At 35.5% G+C, this 18,547-nt stretch overlaps 1 protein-coding gene across 1 annotated transcript in view; it reads right to left on the bottom strand.

The window, feature by feature from the left end:
- TECRL (trans-2,3-enoyl-CoA reductase like) overlaps positions 1-18,547 on the bottom strand; it is a gene marked incomplete at both ends in the record, with an annotated part of 82,530 nt that overhangs the window by 36,951 nt on the left and 27,032 nt on the right. The window lies entirely within an intron of this gene.

Below are 18,547 nucleotides of genomic sequence, written 5' to 3' on the forward strand. Positions count from 1 at the left end.
ATCTACAGAAGTGATGAGCTCCATTAGAAAGATATGGATGATTGACTTGTAATATTGTGAATAAATCAAAAATTGTGGGAATAATGATTTAAAATGTCTTACTCAACAACCTATAAAAAGAGATAGAATAATAGTTTCTTTACAAGAAATTCTTAGAATTTTAATAACATTGCAGTACTGAAAAAGTATTTCCAAATTCAAAGTTAATATGTTTCTGCTAAAAACCAAATATATGCATCTATTATTTGTCTATTGAAGGAAATGTCAAACAATTCTAACTAGCCTGTGATTATCAATTAAATATTGTATAAGTGTATTTTCAAGGAAATTCTTCAATTATTGATTTTCCAAATAATACATTTTAATTATTGTTATTACTAACAGTGAGAGAAATTGGGGCACAAAATAATAGTACCATCATCTAGGAGACTCAAGCAGAATTAGGAGTGCAAAGCCAAGAATACCATTCTGTGTTGGAAAAGTACATACATTTTAAAAACAAATGTTTAATCAGAAGTGGTGAATTACTGAAATAAAAGAATAACATCTTCATGAATTTACATAAAATGTAACTTGCATATGATGATTATCATGGGGAAAAAATCTTAAGAAATAGTTAATGATGAACTTAAAGGGTTCTTAGGCTTATTCATAAACAAAATTTATTAATGATGATTAGGAAATTATGCACACATACTGTGACATCATTTTAGAATATGCTCTAGATAAAAGCATAGTTTTTAAAATCATTCTATATATTCTTTATCATATTAACAATTTATATATTCATTTAAAGTTATTTTTTAAAGAGTAACTTTTTCATAATCATTTTATTTACTTACATTTCAAATGATGTCTCCCTTCCTGGTTACCTTCTACAAAGACCCCAATCCCATCACTCCTCTCCTCTTTTCCCTTTGCCTCTATGAGGGTGCTCCTACACACACTCACACACTCCTGCCTTACCCCTCCACTATACCCCAATGGTGTGGTATTCAGCATTCACAGGACCAAGGACCTCTACTCCCAATGATGTCACATATGGTCATCTTCTGCTACATATGTATCTGGAGCCATGGCTTCCTCCAAAAAATTTGCTTTGGTGGGTGGTTCAGTCCCTGGGTAGTCCAGTTAATTGATAGCCCCTTCAACTCCTTCAGTCCTTCTCTGAGCTCTTCCATTGGCTCCTCCACTCAGTATGATGGTTGGATGCAAGCATCCCACATCTATATTGGTCAGGATCTGGCAGAGCCTCTCATTAGAAAGCTATACTAGGCTAATATCAGCAAGTTTTCTTGGCATTAGCAATATATGGGGGTTTGGTGTCTGCAGATAGATGGATCCCTATGTGGGGCAGTCTCTTGATGACTTTTCTTTTAGTCTCTGTTCCATTTATTATCACTGTCTTTCCTTTGGACAGGAACATTTCTGGGTTAAAATTTTTGAGATGTGTGGGTGGCCCCATCCCTTGATTTCTAAACTATTTATTGACAAAATTGAAAGTGAGTTCTGCTGCAGTATGATTTTCAGACAATTAAAATATGATGTAACAAAATACCACAGAAAATTCATCAGTTTTAATTTAGCATGTGGAACAATTGATATTGGTACAATCCATTTGATAAGCATTTTACTGATAGCAATTGAGCTCCTACTAAAGATGCACATAAATAATCGGGTTCTTTTTATTTTAATAATAATCATTAAAGACAACACGTTCTATAACAACTATATTGCAATCTTGGATGGAAATTCCAAAGCAAAAATAGCTATTGTTCTAAATATTTACATATATCTGTGCATGTATGCATATATATGTATATATACACATATGTATACAATTTTTTTATTTTATGTATATATACATAAACACATATAAACATACACATAGGCATAAACAAATACACACATATATAAATATATAATTGTATATATGTATTTATATATGTAGGAAGATTATAGCAGAAAATCATTTTTTTTTCAAATTATATGTGTGTATTGTGTATGCATAAAGGACTTTAGCTATATAACAGTTCTTAGCACATTTATATAGCTTGAAGATATTCACAAGGATGATATTGTCACAGTTAAATTATTATTCTAAGAGTCACCCTACTGATAATGACATCATCTGCAAGAGTAAATTTGCTTTACTTTTTTTTTCCTGAATCTTACTTTTAATTTTACTTTATTTTTTATTTTTTTATTGGAAATTTTCTGCTTTTACATTTCAGATGCTATCTTTTCCCACAAGTCCATCCCCCCCCTCCCCCTCCTATTGCCTCCATGAAGGTGCTCCCTCTCCCAAACTCCTTCTCCCACCTTGGTGTTCCCCTACACTGGGAAAAGGAGCCTTTGATGAACCAATGGCCTCTCCTTCCAATGATGCCAGAAATGCTATCCTCTACTGCATATGCACCTTGGGCCATGGATCTTTCCATTTCAACTCATTGATTGGTACTTTAGTCTCTGGGAGCTATAATGGGTTTGGATAGTTGATCATTTTGTTCATCCCATGGGGTTGCAGACCTTGTCAGATGCTGCAGTTCTCTCTCTAGCTCCTTCATTGGGGTTCACGTTTTCAGTCTGATGGTTAGCTGCAAGCATCCTCCTCTGTATCAGTGGCAGAGCCTCTGAGGAGGCATCCATATCAGGTTCTTGCCAGGAAGCATTACTTAGCATTACCAATAATGCTTGGGATTATTGGGCACATATAGGGAGTGTCCCCCGGTGAGGCAGGTAAACTTGCTTTATATAATAGCTATTGTATTCTGAACACACCTTAAAGATCTCTTTCTAAAATTATTTAATAACACTGTGAAAAAAGAGAAACTTGCCCCAAGTAAAATATATTTCATTACGTTACTTATCATTGATGATTCACTAGGCAAGTGAAGATAGGCAGAATCAATGTACTTACAACACTGTAGTGTCTTTTTAAAAAGGCAATGCATACTGAAAATCAAACTGGATAGACGAATAATTAAAGAGTATTCATTTTACTTTGAAATTGTATCATATATAATATATCCTCATACAGCATGTGTCCAATAACAGATTAATTCACCATTCACTACTAAAAAAATGATCAAAGGCAGGGGTGTGCCAGCAGTTGTTTCATTAAAAACACTTGGGCAAAACAATGGAACATCATCCTAATGTGTCTTATATACCATAAAATAAACTATACCTAATAATATAACATTAGAATTAAATAATGCAGGATGTTAGCAAACTAAAATTGAAATATTTTTACATATCTTTTCAATCTATGAAATAAACTTGACTTAATGTATGGTAACTCTTTAGATTTAATCCAAGTGAATGGAAATATGATTGAAAACCCATTGTGAACTCGAGAGTTGCCAGGTGCATATCTAATTATATCTTATTCAATGTAAACTTTCTAAGACAACCAAGTAAATTGAGAGCATAAAGCAAGTGTGTTAGCAGAGCCTCGGCATTATGAAGGGTAGGAAAATTTCTAAGAATACAATATAATAGACATATTGTGGTCATATTAAATGAAAATGTATATGAGGTCTCTTTGATCACTCAGAACGTACAGGGGGGTTAAAAATAAGACCATTTATAGGAAGCATGAAACATAAAAATCAGCGATGATTTTCATAATATTTTTCTGAAGCACAACATGTGTTCACCTGAAAGAGTAATGTTCAGAAATGAAAGTGATGCCTAACCCACCCCTCACAGTGTTAAACCAGGCAGGGTTATTTAAGAGAATAGCTAATAGCTTAATTGGAGAAAAGCTGATTTTTTATACATGGTAAGCATGTCTTCATACTAAAAATATTAGTAATTAGATTTTGCTTGTTGATGTGCATCACACATGTTTGATATAATGTGCAGTACCTTTCTAGATTAAATCAAAATAGTTGGAAAATGGATGTATCTAGAGAATATCATCCTGAGTGAGATAACACAATTACAAAGAAACAGACATACTATGAAGTCACTGATAATTGGATACTAAACCCAGAAAGCTTTGAACACCCAAAAACAACTCACAGATCATATGAAGCTCAAAAAAAGAAAGGCTAAGAAGTGGAAGCCTCAATCTGTAGTTAAAAAATAAATAAATAAAAAATAAACAAGTGTATAGCACCCACTCAGAGTGTGGTACACCTAGACCTTAAATCATTAATAACTCAAGAGCTAAGGAGACAGCCTTGTGGCAATTTTTGCTATTTAAAAATCATTATGTCTAATCTATACAATCAATAAAACTTTGATTATTTCCTTGTTATGTTTTGCTTTACATGTACTTTATGCTTATGATAACTAGTAAGATTTCAATGCATACTATCAAACCTTTAAAAATATAAAGTACTGACAAAAATACGTTCATATAGTTTTATGCCAAAATGCTTTTAAAAATCTGTACAGGTATCTATCTCTTTTTAAAATAAAGTTGTAAAAGAAATAGGTGGAAACCTGAATGAAAACTGTGTACTTTACAGTTGACAGGTAAGATTTTGATGACACCCTATTCAATATAATCTTTGGAAGACAAGCCAGTAAACTGAAAGCACAAAGCATGTGTGTTGGCAGAGATTCTGTAGGCAAAAGGAAGATGTTTTGCGAAATATAGGTGAAAATAGACAAATTCTCAAATTAAAGCATATGTATGTATCACACACACATATATACAAATCACATATGTATACATATATACATATATGTGTTTATATACATACACATCATATGCATATACACATGCATATAAACATATATATATAATTAGATGTAAAATCAAAACAGAGTATTCTCTCTTCTTCATATTTTTCTTGTTGCTTTTGTCTGTATATGCTTTCAATTTATAGCTATGTACCTTATAAGTACTTAAATAATATTTGGACTATCTTTGAATTTGAAAAATAATTTTTTTCTGTTAAAAAATGATCTCAGACATCATAGAAAAAAATAACATCATTAAGGAAATGTTGAGCAAATAAAGTTCCATATGTAATAATACCATAAAATTATAGAATAGTTGTTAATTTGTTTATGGAATGTAATACTGATTATAGTTATTATCTTTGTAAAGAACAGATGGGATTTAAAATAATAATTAAATAATCATTCAAACTCCGTGAATTATTCTCATTTTAACTAATACTTCCAAGACTTATTTAGGAAATATTGAATGATCTTATAGTTTAGAATGTGAAGCTGTTTTATTCAAAAGCAGCAAGCTTTCATCAAACTATCATTTTATTTTAACAAATAGTTCCTCAATAACTGCCATTGTTTTCTTTTTCTCGTATTGATAGCTGCGTACAGCTCAGCTTTCCTGTAGCTGTAAGCTCCATGGCAATGTGAAGTTTTTATTTTCACAAGATAAACTCACTACACAGAGATAACTAAGTTATAAAGAAAGCACAAAGGCAGGATGTCTTTTATATATTGTATATTTTGTATATAACGCAGATGCTATATTATTTTTTGATTCAGCACCAAAAGGGCAAAATGTCTGATGCTTTTTTGTGAAAACAAACCTAATGCATCACCTGACATGACTCTTTGATGTGTTCTAACCTCGGGCTTCTTCGTTAGTTTGGTAAAATAGTTGTTTCATTTGTTTGGAGTGATGTACTCACTACACACTTTCAGTATAACACATGTACTCATGGACAGCCATTTCCCTCCTGCTATATAAATACTACAGACATGATGAAGTCATCAAGCTAAACTTGACCATGGATCCCGGCAGACACCTCAGGTTTTAATAAGAGATGCCGAAGAGTGTTTATGAATCTGCAAGAAAAAAAGAAATGTTTGCCTTCTCCTCCCCAACAACTGAAACTATCTCATGCAAATCAGCACCGATAAAAAAGGAATAATTTTGCTCACCAAAAAAATGCAGTGTTGATGTTACACTTCTTGGGTAAGAAAAACTGGATAGCGTAGGATCATATAATCTATACTGCAGAGCAAAGGTTTTACAGAAAGAGAGCTCAGTAAACAAAGACTCTGAACTATAAAATAGGATATATAATAGGAAACATGAAAAATAAAACAATTTCAAATCTTCAACATGATTGTTCTCTGCAAGGAATTCCAGAAGGGGTCTTCCTATTTATTCTAGGATAAATCCTTTGTCTAAATTTTTGTACTATATTAAATTTTAAATTTTACCTATTGTTAAATTTTTTAAAACAACTTTATTTTACAAAACAAAGATAAATGTTCAGATTTTAAACTTTTTTGGTTAAAATTATACATTTTTTCAGTACTTTTTTTCAGATTTTAACATAATTTTTACATAAAACTATATGAATGTATTTTTTAGTCAGTACTTGATTTTTTAAAAGGTTTTATAGTATGCTTTGAAAACTTGTTACAATGAGCATAAAGTACATGTAAAACAAAATGTAACATGGAAATAGTTAAAGTTTTCTTGTATTGTAAATATTTTTTTGTTTTGTTTTGTTTTTTTTATTTCTTGGACTTCATACAGTCTGTGAATTGTTTCTGGGGGAGTGCAAGCCTCTGGGGTTAGCATCCCACTATCAGTGACTGCATATTATGTCTGTTCTCCTGTGACTGGATTACCACACTCAGGATGATATTCGCTAGATGCATCCATTTTCTTAAGAATTTCATAAAGTCATTGTTTCTGATAGCTGAGTAGAACTCCATTGTGTAAATATACCGACATTTTTGTAACCACACATCTACTGAAGGACATCTGGTTTCTTTCCAGCTTCTGGCTATTATAAATAGGGCTGCTATGAACATTGTGGTGCATGTGTCTTTGTTGTATGTTGGAGCATCTCTGGGGTGTATGCCCAGAAGTGAAATAACTGAGTATTCAGGTAGTACTATGTCATATTTTCTGAGGAACCACCAGACTGATTTTCAGAGTGGTTGTACCAGTTTACAACTCCACCAACAATGGAGAAGTTTTCCTCTTTCTCCACATCCTCGCCAGCATCTGTTGTCATCTGAATATTTGATCTTAGCCATTCTGACTGGAGTGAGGTGGAATCTCAGGGTTGTTTAGATTTTCATTTCCCTGATGAAAATGATGTCGAGCACTTCCTTAGATGCTTCTCAGCCATTTGATATTCCTCAATTGAAAACTTTTTTGTTTAGCTCTGTACCCCTTTTTTAATAGGGTTGTTTGATTCTCTGTGTCTAACTTCTTGCGTTTTTTGTATACTTTGGAATATTAGGCCTCTATCTGATATGGGGTTAGTAATGATCTTTTCCCACTCTGTTGGCTACCATTTTGTTTCCTGACAGTGTCCTTAACCTTACAGAAATTTTGCAATCTCATTAAGTCCCATTTGTTGATATTTGACCTTAGAGCTTGAACCATTGGTGTTCTGTTCAGGAAATTTTCTCCTGTGCCTATGTGTTCGAAGGATTTTCCCTACTTTTTTTTCTAATAATTTCAGTGTACTGGGTTTAATGTGGAGATCTTTGATCCACTTACACTTGAGCTTTGTACAAGGAGATAAGAACGGGTCTATTTTCGTTCTTCTGCATGTTGAGTGCCAGTTGGACCAACACCATTTGTTGATTAGGCAGTCCTTTTTCCATGGAATATTTATAGCACCTTTGTAAAAAATCAGGTGACCATATATGTGAGGGCTCATTTCTGGATCTTCTATTCTATTCCATTGATCCACGTGCCTATCTCTGTACCAGTACCATGCAGTTTTCAGCACAATTGCCTTGTAATATAGCTTGAGGTCAGGGATAGTGATTCCCGCAAATGTTTTTTGTTGTTGAGGATTTCGCTATTCTAGGTATTTTGTTATTCCAGAAGAAATTGCACAGTGCTCTTTCCAACTCTATGAAGAATTGGGTTGGAATTTTGATGAGGATTGCATTGAATTTGTAGCTTGCTTTTGGTAAGATGGCCATTTTTACAATGTTGATCCTCCCAATCCATGAGCATGGGAAATCTTGCCATTTTCTGAGATCTTTCTTGATTTCCCTCTTTAGAGATTTGAAGTTCTTGTCATACAGATCCTTCATTTGCTTAGTTAGAATCACTTCAAGGTAGTTCATATTTTTTGTGACTGTTGTGAAGGGTATCTTTTTTCTAATTTCTTTCTCCACATGTTTGTCCTTTGAGTAGAGAAACTCTACTGATTTGTTTGAGTTAATTTTAAAGCCAGCCACTTTGCTGAACTTGTTTATTAGCTGTAGAAGTTCTCTGTTAAGATTTGTGGGGTCGCTTAAGTACACTATCATGTCATCTGCAAACAGTGACGTTTTTACTTCTTCCTTTCCAATTTGTATCCCTTTGATTTTCTTTTGCTGTCTAATTGCTCTGGCCAGGACTTGCAGTACTATGTTGAATAGGTATGGGGAGAGAGGGCAGCCTTGTGGAGTCTTTGATTTTAGTGGGATTGCTTCTAGTTTCCCACCATTAAGTTTGATGTTGACTATTGGTTTGCTCTTATTATGTTTAAGTATGGGCCTTGGTTTCCTGTTCTTTCCAAGATTTTTAACATGAATGGCATTGGATTTTGTCAAATGCTTTCTAAGCTTTTAGTGAGATGACCATGTGTTTTTTTTTCATTGAATTTGTTTATATGGTGGATTACATTGATTGATTTTCGTATATTAAACCATCCCTGCATCCCAGGGAAGAAGCCTACTTGATCATGGTGAATGATCATTTTGATGTGTTCTTAAATTCAGTTAAGGATGATAAGCTTCAACTTCTGATCATTATTTTGTATTCTAAAATGCAGGGTTATTCTTTTATAGGAACATTGGCACTGACTCCGAAGACTGCACATTGTTCCTCCATTAAACCTTGTCCCATATGAAATGCCTGCTGCTCAAGTAGCTTAGACCAGAGCTCCCACGCTGCCTGCTCTCAGAACACTTCATGCCCTGCTTTGGACCAGCTTAACATGTGCAGCTTAGTCTCCATTCTCTTTGATTTCAATGGTTGACCTATGTAAAACATTTTCACATATGGCTGCTGTTCAATGACTATCTTTATAGCAAATGTTCCCTGGATGGTAGCTTTTGCTTCTTTTATACAACCAGTCTCCAGGCAGAAAAACATTCAAAAAATCACAGTGTGCAAAATTAACATCCCACTATGCTCCTTTTGAGAGCTATCTCTCCTGAACATATTCTCATGCTTGGCAAAGTTAATAGGACTTCAGTCCTTCTCAGTCTGCCCATTGCTTCTCATTTCTCTTTCTCAGGGTATATTCTTTGATACTCAATAACCTGTAAAATATATTTCAAGTAGGATACAAGAAAAAGCTTGTAAGTGCTGTGCATCAGTCTGCACGATCCTGCCTTGTACACATCTTAAACTATCTTCTTGTTCTCAAAGCTGTTAGCTACCTGGTCATCCCTTTATTGCAACAATGTAGATAGGCTACAGCAACCTTCTCCATATCCAGTGTTAGAACAGGAATCTGTGATTCATATCGAGTAACTCACACTCCAGTAAATAGCACTTGACTCTATCCTCGAAGGCCCCACAGTCTTTCCTAAAGTCCATAAGCTACCGAATGTGTCCAAATACTTCCATAACATATATTCAGGAGCAATGCGTTCTAAAAATTTTCTTTCTTGAGATCTAGCCACCTCTATTCTTCAGAAACTAACCTAGGAAACATGATACTACTAAAACAAAATGTATATTCAATGATATCTTAAAAAAATTCCTGTACATCATGCACAGAAGTAAAAAATAAATCAGCCTTACAATTATGGAAATGCACACACAGATATGCACACACACAGTGTGTGTGTGTGTGTGTGTGTGTGTGTGTGTGTGTGTGTGCTATGAGTATGCAAGCAATTCCAAGCATAATGGAATTCAGAGACATCACATTACCTGAATTGAAATGTTACTTCATAACCATAACCATAGTGATAAAGATATCACGGTATCACGATACTGGTACCAACAGATGTATAAACCAATGGAAAATAATAGAAGGCTCAGAGATAGATTTATTGAGCTACAGAAACCTAAGCTTTTACAAAGTATGCATGAGAGAACAAAAAGAACAGAATCTTCTCAGATATTGGAGTTGAGAACACAGCATATATACACTCAAAAGAATAAAATTAGATCCATTTCTCTTGTGCACAAAATATCTATTGATACAGGATCAGAGAACATAATTTAATGCACAAATCAGTTCTGTTGCTGAACAGAAAAAAATAGGAAACAGTGACATGGTTGCAGGTGAAAAAGAAAAGAAAGAATAGAACCACAATAGCAACGGATATGGCCACTGAGGTTGGTAAGGGAAAATACAGGAAATAAAGGCATCCTTAGAGAAAAGAAACCATTAACAGCATAAGTGGGCAGCCCATATAATGAGGGAAATTATTACACCTAGACAAAGAGGAAATGTCTATAATATTTGAAGACCAGAAAACATTAATCATCTAAGGAACAAAACTGCCAACCAATAAATGGACCAATGGAAGAAAATAGGCAACTCTCTGAAAAGAGCTACAAATAATTATTACAAAAATGTAAAAGCGAGGACTCTGGAGGCAGAGGAAGGTGGGTCTGTGTAAGTCAGAAGCCGGTCTGGTAGTCATAGTGAATTACACACTAGCTAGGATGATATAGAAAGAACTTTTCTAAAATTAAGTCTAAATTAAAGTAGTCAATAATGCTAGAAATCAGAGACTTGTGAATTATGCCAAATTTAAATGACTTTGAAATATCAACTTATAGAAGTGAAACCAGTCATTATCAGAAAAACAAGGTGAATGCCAAGGCACTGAGGTTGAGAGGGTGATTGGGAGAGCAAACACTTTTATGGAGACATGGGGATGAGGGTGGGGGATGGCAGGGTGAAGGGATAACATTTGAAATGTAAATACAGAATATCTAATAAAAAAAAACCTATGACTGAAGAAAATAAGAGGAACAACAAACACATATAGTTGGAGAGAGACTAAACCACATCTTTTACATGAATTAGCTAGACAATTTCTAAAACATTGAAACCAGAATTATCTTATGGCTACTTATACCACTTTTGACTCTTGGTCATGTAATCCAAGAATGCCACATCCTACAATGTATGTAACTCCAGGTGCATATACCACACTGTTCACTTCACAATAGTAAACAAGTAAGTTCCGTCTCTATATGTCCATCAACAGATGATAATGAAAATGTGATTAATACATTCAATGGAATATTTATGAGATATAAAATTTAAAAAAAAATTCTGTGATCATAGAGTATAATTTAAAAATAGTAATGTTTCAGTTCTTTCTCTGTTGCTCTGATAGAACATCATCATAATGCAACATAGGGTAAACGTGTTTGTGTTGGCTAATGTTTCCAGAGGGTTGGGACTGGTTGCAAGGAAACAGCATGGTGGCAGAAGGAATAAGCTGAGAGATCACATCCGCAGCCTGAAGCTCGAGACAGAGAAGCTAACTGGACCGGAGATATAGTGAGCCCTTTAAAAGCCATCCTCCGCTGACATACTTTGTCAGGTATGGTGGCATCATCTACAGCTCACTACGCAACGCCACCACCTTAGAAGTTCTACATAGTCACACGTAGCTTTAACTAACCAAGATCCAGAAAGGATGTTCACTTCAGTCTATAAAGAGACTAGATTCCCTCCCGAATAAGATACATCTGTGAAGAGTTCTAAGCGAACGGGGAGAAATTCTAAGCACAGATCCTAGGGAACATTGAACATTAGCTAAGATTATTCCTTAGAGACCTCAGAAAAATTCACAGCTCATTTCAATTTACTTTTGACTAAGTGACAAAGATGTTAGAAAAGTTGTCCAAGACACAGAAAAAATTCTGCGCTCTTGCTCGCTCTCTTGCTCCCCCCACCCCAGCTTGCCCCTCTTCTCCCCATTCACTTCTCTCACTCTCTCCATGTTCTCACGACCAGCCTCTACTTCTCTACTCCTCTCTTCTCTCGCTCTGCCTCTACTACCCTCTTAACTCCCACCATGACCTGAATAAACTCTATTCTGTACTATAAAAATATTCTGAAACCATTATATATGTTTTTAAAAGCCATATAACTTAAAAACTTACTTTCATTAATATAACATTTTCAAAATTTAACCAGTTTAAAGGTAAGAATTTTTTCCAGCAATTTCTTTATAAATACATTCTACTTCTCCAGGAATAACAAGGTCAACATCATCGAGTTGATATTTTTTTTCACAGTCAGTGTCTCTGCTCACCTATGATCTATTCACCAATGTTCCTGCCTCTCCCTTCTTCTGAGTACATCCTGGTTCCAGTCATCTCAGCCTCTCAACTATACTAGTTGTAGCAAACATTTAAGTAGCAATTAAAAGACCTAGAAACACTGATGTAATTATAAGTCACAAGGTAACAATTCTTACAAGAAAAAAATATGTTTAAATACTATGTTTAAATACAAAATATATGTTTAAAAACAAAAATAAATACCAAAATGAAATTTAAAAATCTATTCAGAACAACTATGCACATGGTATACCCTGGACATGAGCATCATAAATTGTCTATATGATGAACCATAACTAGAAACTATGTTTAAATAATAATGTCAACATTGTACTCATATTTTAAGTAGCATTTTTAAAGAAAACTACTTTTCCTTTAGAACATTGGGAGCATTTTAATTCTAGTCACACATCACCTAAAAATCATCAAAATTTCCATGCTTCCAAGGAGGACTAAATGTTCAGTGGTACTTTTTCTGTAAAACTTGCATAAATTGTATTAACTTAAAAAATGTCTACTAACTATACCTTGAATAAATTCCAGAAAATAAATTCAACAAATACCAGTGCTTTGTAGAGATAAGTGGTTTGTACAAGTTCTTTAATATTTCATAAGCTACTCAATTAAGGAGGATATCAGTCTTCAAATTATTTTTTCTATTTTAATCTTTAATTATAATCTAGTACATGAATTAATAATAGGTATTTCCTTCCTTCTGTGTTTTGAGTTATACAATGTTTTGAGACTGAATACTGAATTACAGAAACAAAATATAAATAAAGCAGAAAATATAAATAAAGAAGAAAAATAACCAGTGAATATATCTCAACTTTAAGAAGTTTACTGATACAATGTTACAGTCACTAACTCCCTTCTCCTATTCTGTAAAGGCCTGGGATTTAATGGTGAGTGCTCCAGGTCATTTTATAAAATTGGCTTTTTCTCTCTTTGTTCCCTTGGTAACTAAGAAACAGTAATATCTATAAAAATATTTGATTTTTAATGTTCATTTTCAGTTATTAAAATGTATTAATAGGAAATCAACCACATGAATTAATTCTGTGTCAGAAAATGTTGTACTTACCTAAGTGAAGTAGAAAAATATCCTTATTCTTAATCTAATAAAAAATATCTAATGTCTCTCACTTTCAAATCCCATGTACTTATTTCGAAATTCAGAAGTTATCACAATTTCTCTCTTATGTGGATAAGAATCAATAAACCTCAAAAGCAAAATTAAACAATTCAGCATATTATAAAACTTGAGTAAGAATTCTGTCGCTTCTATAGAAGAAAAGATATGACAGATTTATTCTGGCGTCAGCATAAGGATTCAGCAAGTAAATCTCTTTCACCTAAGCTTGACAACGAGAACTTGCATACAAAACTGGTCCTATGACCTCCACTGGCATGCTGTGATACATACGTACATACACATAAAAGTAAATACCAAAATGAAATTTATAAATCTATTCAGAATAACTATGTACATGGTATACCCTGGACAGGAGCATCATAAATTGTCCATATGATGAACCAGAATAAAATAAATAAAGAAAGTAAGGTCAGGAAAATGCATTCTAAGACACTCAACATAATTGTTACATTGGAGTTTTCTGGAAATAAAATATTTTCTTAAAATTAAATTTCATCAAAACTTAGACAATTTGGAGAAAAAAAGCAATATAGAAAGGAAAATTTTCCTAAAGCAACTTATAATTTTCGGTCCATTAGTAAAGCATAAAGTACTTAAAAATTATTGAGTGAAGTTTGCCTACTAGATGGTTGCAGAAAAGAGGAGCTTGTTTATATAATGGTGGAAAGGCACACACCACTGAGAAATGTCACACCTGCATCCCAGTATCTCTGATCTAGAAAAGACTATGTATTCTTAAATAATTGATAGGAAAACCTAACAATTGTTCTATTATTTTTAGACAGATACTCCTACAATAGAAATGTATTAATATTTTTATCTTAGAAGATTCAATAAATGAGAAGACTTTAAAGTCTAAGAATGAAATTCTGGAACTAATAGTGTCTGTTTTAAAATTTGTAGAGGAATTCTTATCCAGCTGCCTGCCTGGCTGCTCTGGCAATGGATTATATCTAAAAACGTCCTAGGTCAATATGATCAGGCTGGAATGCAGATATGGAATGCACACATGTGCTTAGTATACATCTTTAGTCCCTAACAATTAAGTCAGTTAATTTATACAAAGAAGCGCCATGTTTGAAAGTGATTACTAGTTCTTGGGTAGAAAAAGTGGTGAGTCTGAGAAAGATTTGACAGAATGAGCCAGAGATAGTACATGCTCAACTCTCATGAAAGCAGCTTCAGCAAAGAGAGGCTGCCTAAGAACAGTGCAAGGCAAGAGAATGGGCTAAATACAGACAAGCTGAGGGGTGTGATGTGTACACATGGGAGTTTTACAGATGCAGGTTGCAGAAAGAACAAGCTAAACACCGTGAAGCCAGAATGAGCCAGAGAATCAGAAGGACTCAGAAGTTTAGAATATATTGTCAACATTACTATGAGATTATCTTTATCTCAAAGAACTGTATAATTTGTTTCAGTAATTTGTAAATCCTAAGCTTTTATAAATTGAACTTGTAGTTTTGAAGGACCAGATCTAAGCATGTGAAAAATACATATGAATATGCATGACTTTTTCCTTTTTCTTTGTTATTTTATTTATTTACATTTCAAATATTATCCCTTTTCACAGTTTCCTCTCCACAATCCCCCTATCCCCTCTTTCCTCCCCCTTGCCTCTAAGAGAGTGCTCTGCCACCTGTCCATGCCTCAGTGGCCTAATGTTCCCCATTCTGTGTCATCAAGCCTCCACAGGCCCCCTCAGTGATGCCAGATAATGCAGTCCTCTGCTACATATCCAGCTGGAGCCATGGGTACCCCGTGTGTACTGTTTGGTTGGTAGTTTAACCCCTGAAAGCATGGCAGGAGGGTCTGGTTGGTTGATATTATTGCCCTTCCTATGAGGTTGAAAAACCCTTCAGCTCTTACAGTCTTTGCCCTAACAGTGGACACACTGGAGTCCTCGAGCTCAGTCCAAAGTTTGGATGTGTACGTCTGCATCTGTATTGGTCCAGCTCTGCGAGAGCCACTCAGAGGACATGTACAAAGCTCATATACAGAGTCCTCCCTGTGAGGTCCTGAGACCCTCTTGGGTCCCTGGCATTTGGGACTTTCTAGTAGCTACTCCAGGTTCCCAGTACACAACTGCTATATGCCTACTTTCAATTTCAGTAGCTGGATTTAGACCTGGGTGATATTAATTGGCAACATGTAGATATGATTATTTCTAAGGGTTTCTGTGGGTCAATTTCTTTATCTAGGTGGGCAGTTTACAACTTTGTCAACTGTTTGCTTATATATATTTTATTTATTCTTTTTTAGAGTCCAGACATCATCCCCCTTCTGGTCCAACCTCTGACTGTTCTGCCTCCCATACCTTATCCCCTGTCTTCAAGAGGATGTCTCCACCTCAACCCCCACACCACCAGTCCTCCTCACTGGGACCTTGAGTCTCTTGAGGGTTAGGTGCATCTTCTCTGACTGAGTACAGCCCTGGCAGTCCTCTGCTGTATATGTGTTGGGGGCCTCATTTCATCTGGTATATGTTTCCTGACTTTAGGTTTTTTAAAGTTTTTTTTTATTACTTTTATGTTTATAAAATCCAGCTGTTGTCCACTAACCACAGTTCATTGTTCCTTCCTTCCTTCCTGTCTCCAAGAGGATGTTGCTCAGCAACAACAGGCAGAGCTTTGAGTCTTTCTCAAGGGTTAGGCATGTCTTTTTTTTTAAATAAGTTTAATAATCATGCTAAATATTAGAACTATGCCCATGAAAAAATTAATTACATTAATTAATAAATTTGAAGTGTTATTAAAGTTTTTAAATCTTATCACTTCTGCCAATTGAATATTTCTCAAATTTTGTACAAATCAGTCTTACTTTTTAAAGTCATTTTCAAATGCTTGTTCACTTACATACTACCGCTTCCTCTGAATGTGTTCTTGTTATACGTTGGAGCAGCTTTTGGGTATATGCCCAGGAGTGATATATCTGTGTCCTCAGGTACCACTGTGGGGAAGACCAGGGTGGTGAGGTGGGAGGGCCAACATCCTCACAGAAGCAAGAGGAGGGGAATGGGAGAGGGGAGAACTGGAAAAATGGGTAATATTTGAAATGCAAATCTGTAAAATATCCAATAAAATGTAAAGAAAGAAAAAGAATTCACTTAGAAGTAAAACCACATATTTACAGACACTTGATCTTTGACATAGAAGCCAAATATATACAATTGAGAAAAGAAAGCAACTTTAACAAATGATGCTGGTCTAACTGTCAGAAAAATGAAAATAGACTTATATTTGTCACCTTTCACAAAGCTCCAGTCCACATGGATCAAGGACCTCAATATAAAACCACATACACTGATTTTAATTGAAGAGAATTGGGAAAAGAGACTTGAATTCGTTGGCACAGGGGTAAATTTCCTAAAGAGAGCTCCAATGGCTCAGGCTCCAAGATCGATAATTGATAAATGAAACCTTAGGAAACTGGAAAGCTTCTGTAAGGCAAAAGTCATAGTCAGTAAGACAAACCGGTAACCGACAGATTGAAAAAAATACCTGCACTAACCCCTCATGTGATAAAGGTCTAATTGTCCAAAATATTTTAAGAACTCAAGAACCTGACCACCAAAAAAAAAAAAAAAAAAAAAAAAAAAAAAAAAAAATCAAACAACCGAATCAAAAGAAAAAAAGGAGGGGTATAGAAATAAGCAGAGAATTCACAACAGAGGAATCTTGAGTGGCCTAGAAGCCCTTAAAGAAATGGCCAAAGTCCTTAGTGATCGGGAAATGCAGATTAAACGATCATGAGATTCCACTTTACACCACTCAGAATGACTAAGATCAAAACCTCAGGTGATGGCAGATGCTTCTAAGGATGTGGAGAAGGAGGAACACTACCCCGTTGCTTGAGGAATTGCAAAGTGGTACAACCATTCTAGAAATCAATCTGGAGTTTCCTCAGAAAATTGGAAATAGATCTATCTGAAGACCCATCTATACCACTCTTTGGCAGATAGCCAAAACATGACCCATCATGGCACAAGGCCATGTATTCCACTATGTTTACAATGGCTTTATTTGTGATAGGTAGATGTTGGAAACAAGTCAGATCTCCTACAATGGAAGAATGTATATAGAAACTGGTTTATTTACTCAATGAGTACTACTCAGCTATTAAGGATGAGGACACCCTGAGATTTGTAGGCCAATAGATCAAATTAGAAAATATCATCCTGTGTGAGGTAACTCAGACACAAAAGGATATGCATGGCATGTACTCACTAATAAGTGGATATTAGCTAAAAGTACAGAATAACCAAGATACAACCTACAGGACTCACGAAGCATAACACGCCGAAGAACACAAGTAAGGATGACTCAGTCCTACTTGGGAGGAAGAATAAAACAGTCACAGGGGGGGGAGGAGGATGTGCAGATGGAGTGAGAGACTTGGGTTGGAAAAGGGGCAGGGATGAAAAGGAAGAAACCAGATTAGGTATTACGAGGGGTGCAGCAATAAGACTGAAGCCCTGAAGCCCTGAGAGCCAGCAGAAAAATTGTAGTAGGTAACCTTTGGAGAGGGGGACCCTCTAGAATGTATCGGAGAACTGGGAGGTGAGAGGCTCTCAGGGCTCAAATAGAGGAACCTTGGATGAAGTGCTCTACAGTGGGAAGGGGGAACTCGTAGTGCCCACCTCCAGTGGAGGGACAGGATATTAACTGGAGGGGACTGGTTTGCCATCCCACAGTCAATAATAAGCTCTGAGTCATAATATTTTTCTGTATGAAGCATCTGCAGGGACAAATTTAGAGAGGAGCAACAAAGTAAAGAGGCCCAGTGACAGGCCCTAATTGGGATTCAGCTCAAGAAAAGGCCAGTGTCCTGACACTGTTACTGATGCTGTGGTGGGCATGCATACAGGAGTCTAGGCATGGCTGCCCTCTGCAAGCCCAACAATCAGGTGAAAATGTCAGATGCAGATTCTAGCACCCAACCAATGGACAGAAACCGGGGATTCCTGTGGTTGAATCAGGGGAAAAGTTGGCAGAAGCTGTGGAGGAGGGCAGTCCATGGGAAGACCAGCAATCTCAACTGACCTGGACTCCCGAGATCACTCAGACACTGAGCCACCACCAGGCAGCATACGCCAGCTAGTATGAAGTCCAGACACATATACAACAGAAGACTGCCTGATCTGGACTCAGTGAGAGGAAATG

Source organism: Micromys minutus (genome assembly GCF_963924665.1).
Source record: "Micromys minutus genome assembly, chromosome: 1".
Classification (NCBI taxonomy): domain Eukaryota; kingdom Metazoa; phylum Chordata; class Mammalia; order Rodentia; family Muridae; genus Micromys; species Micromys minutus.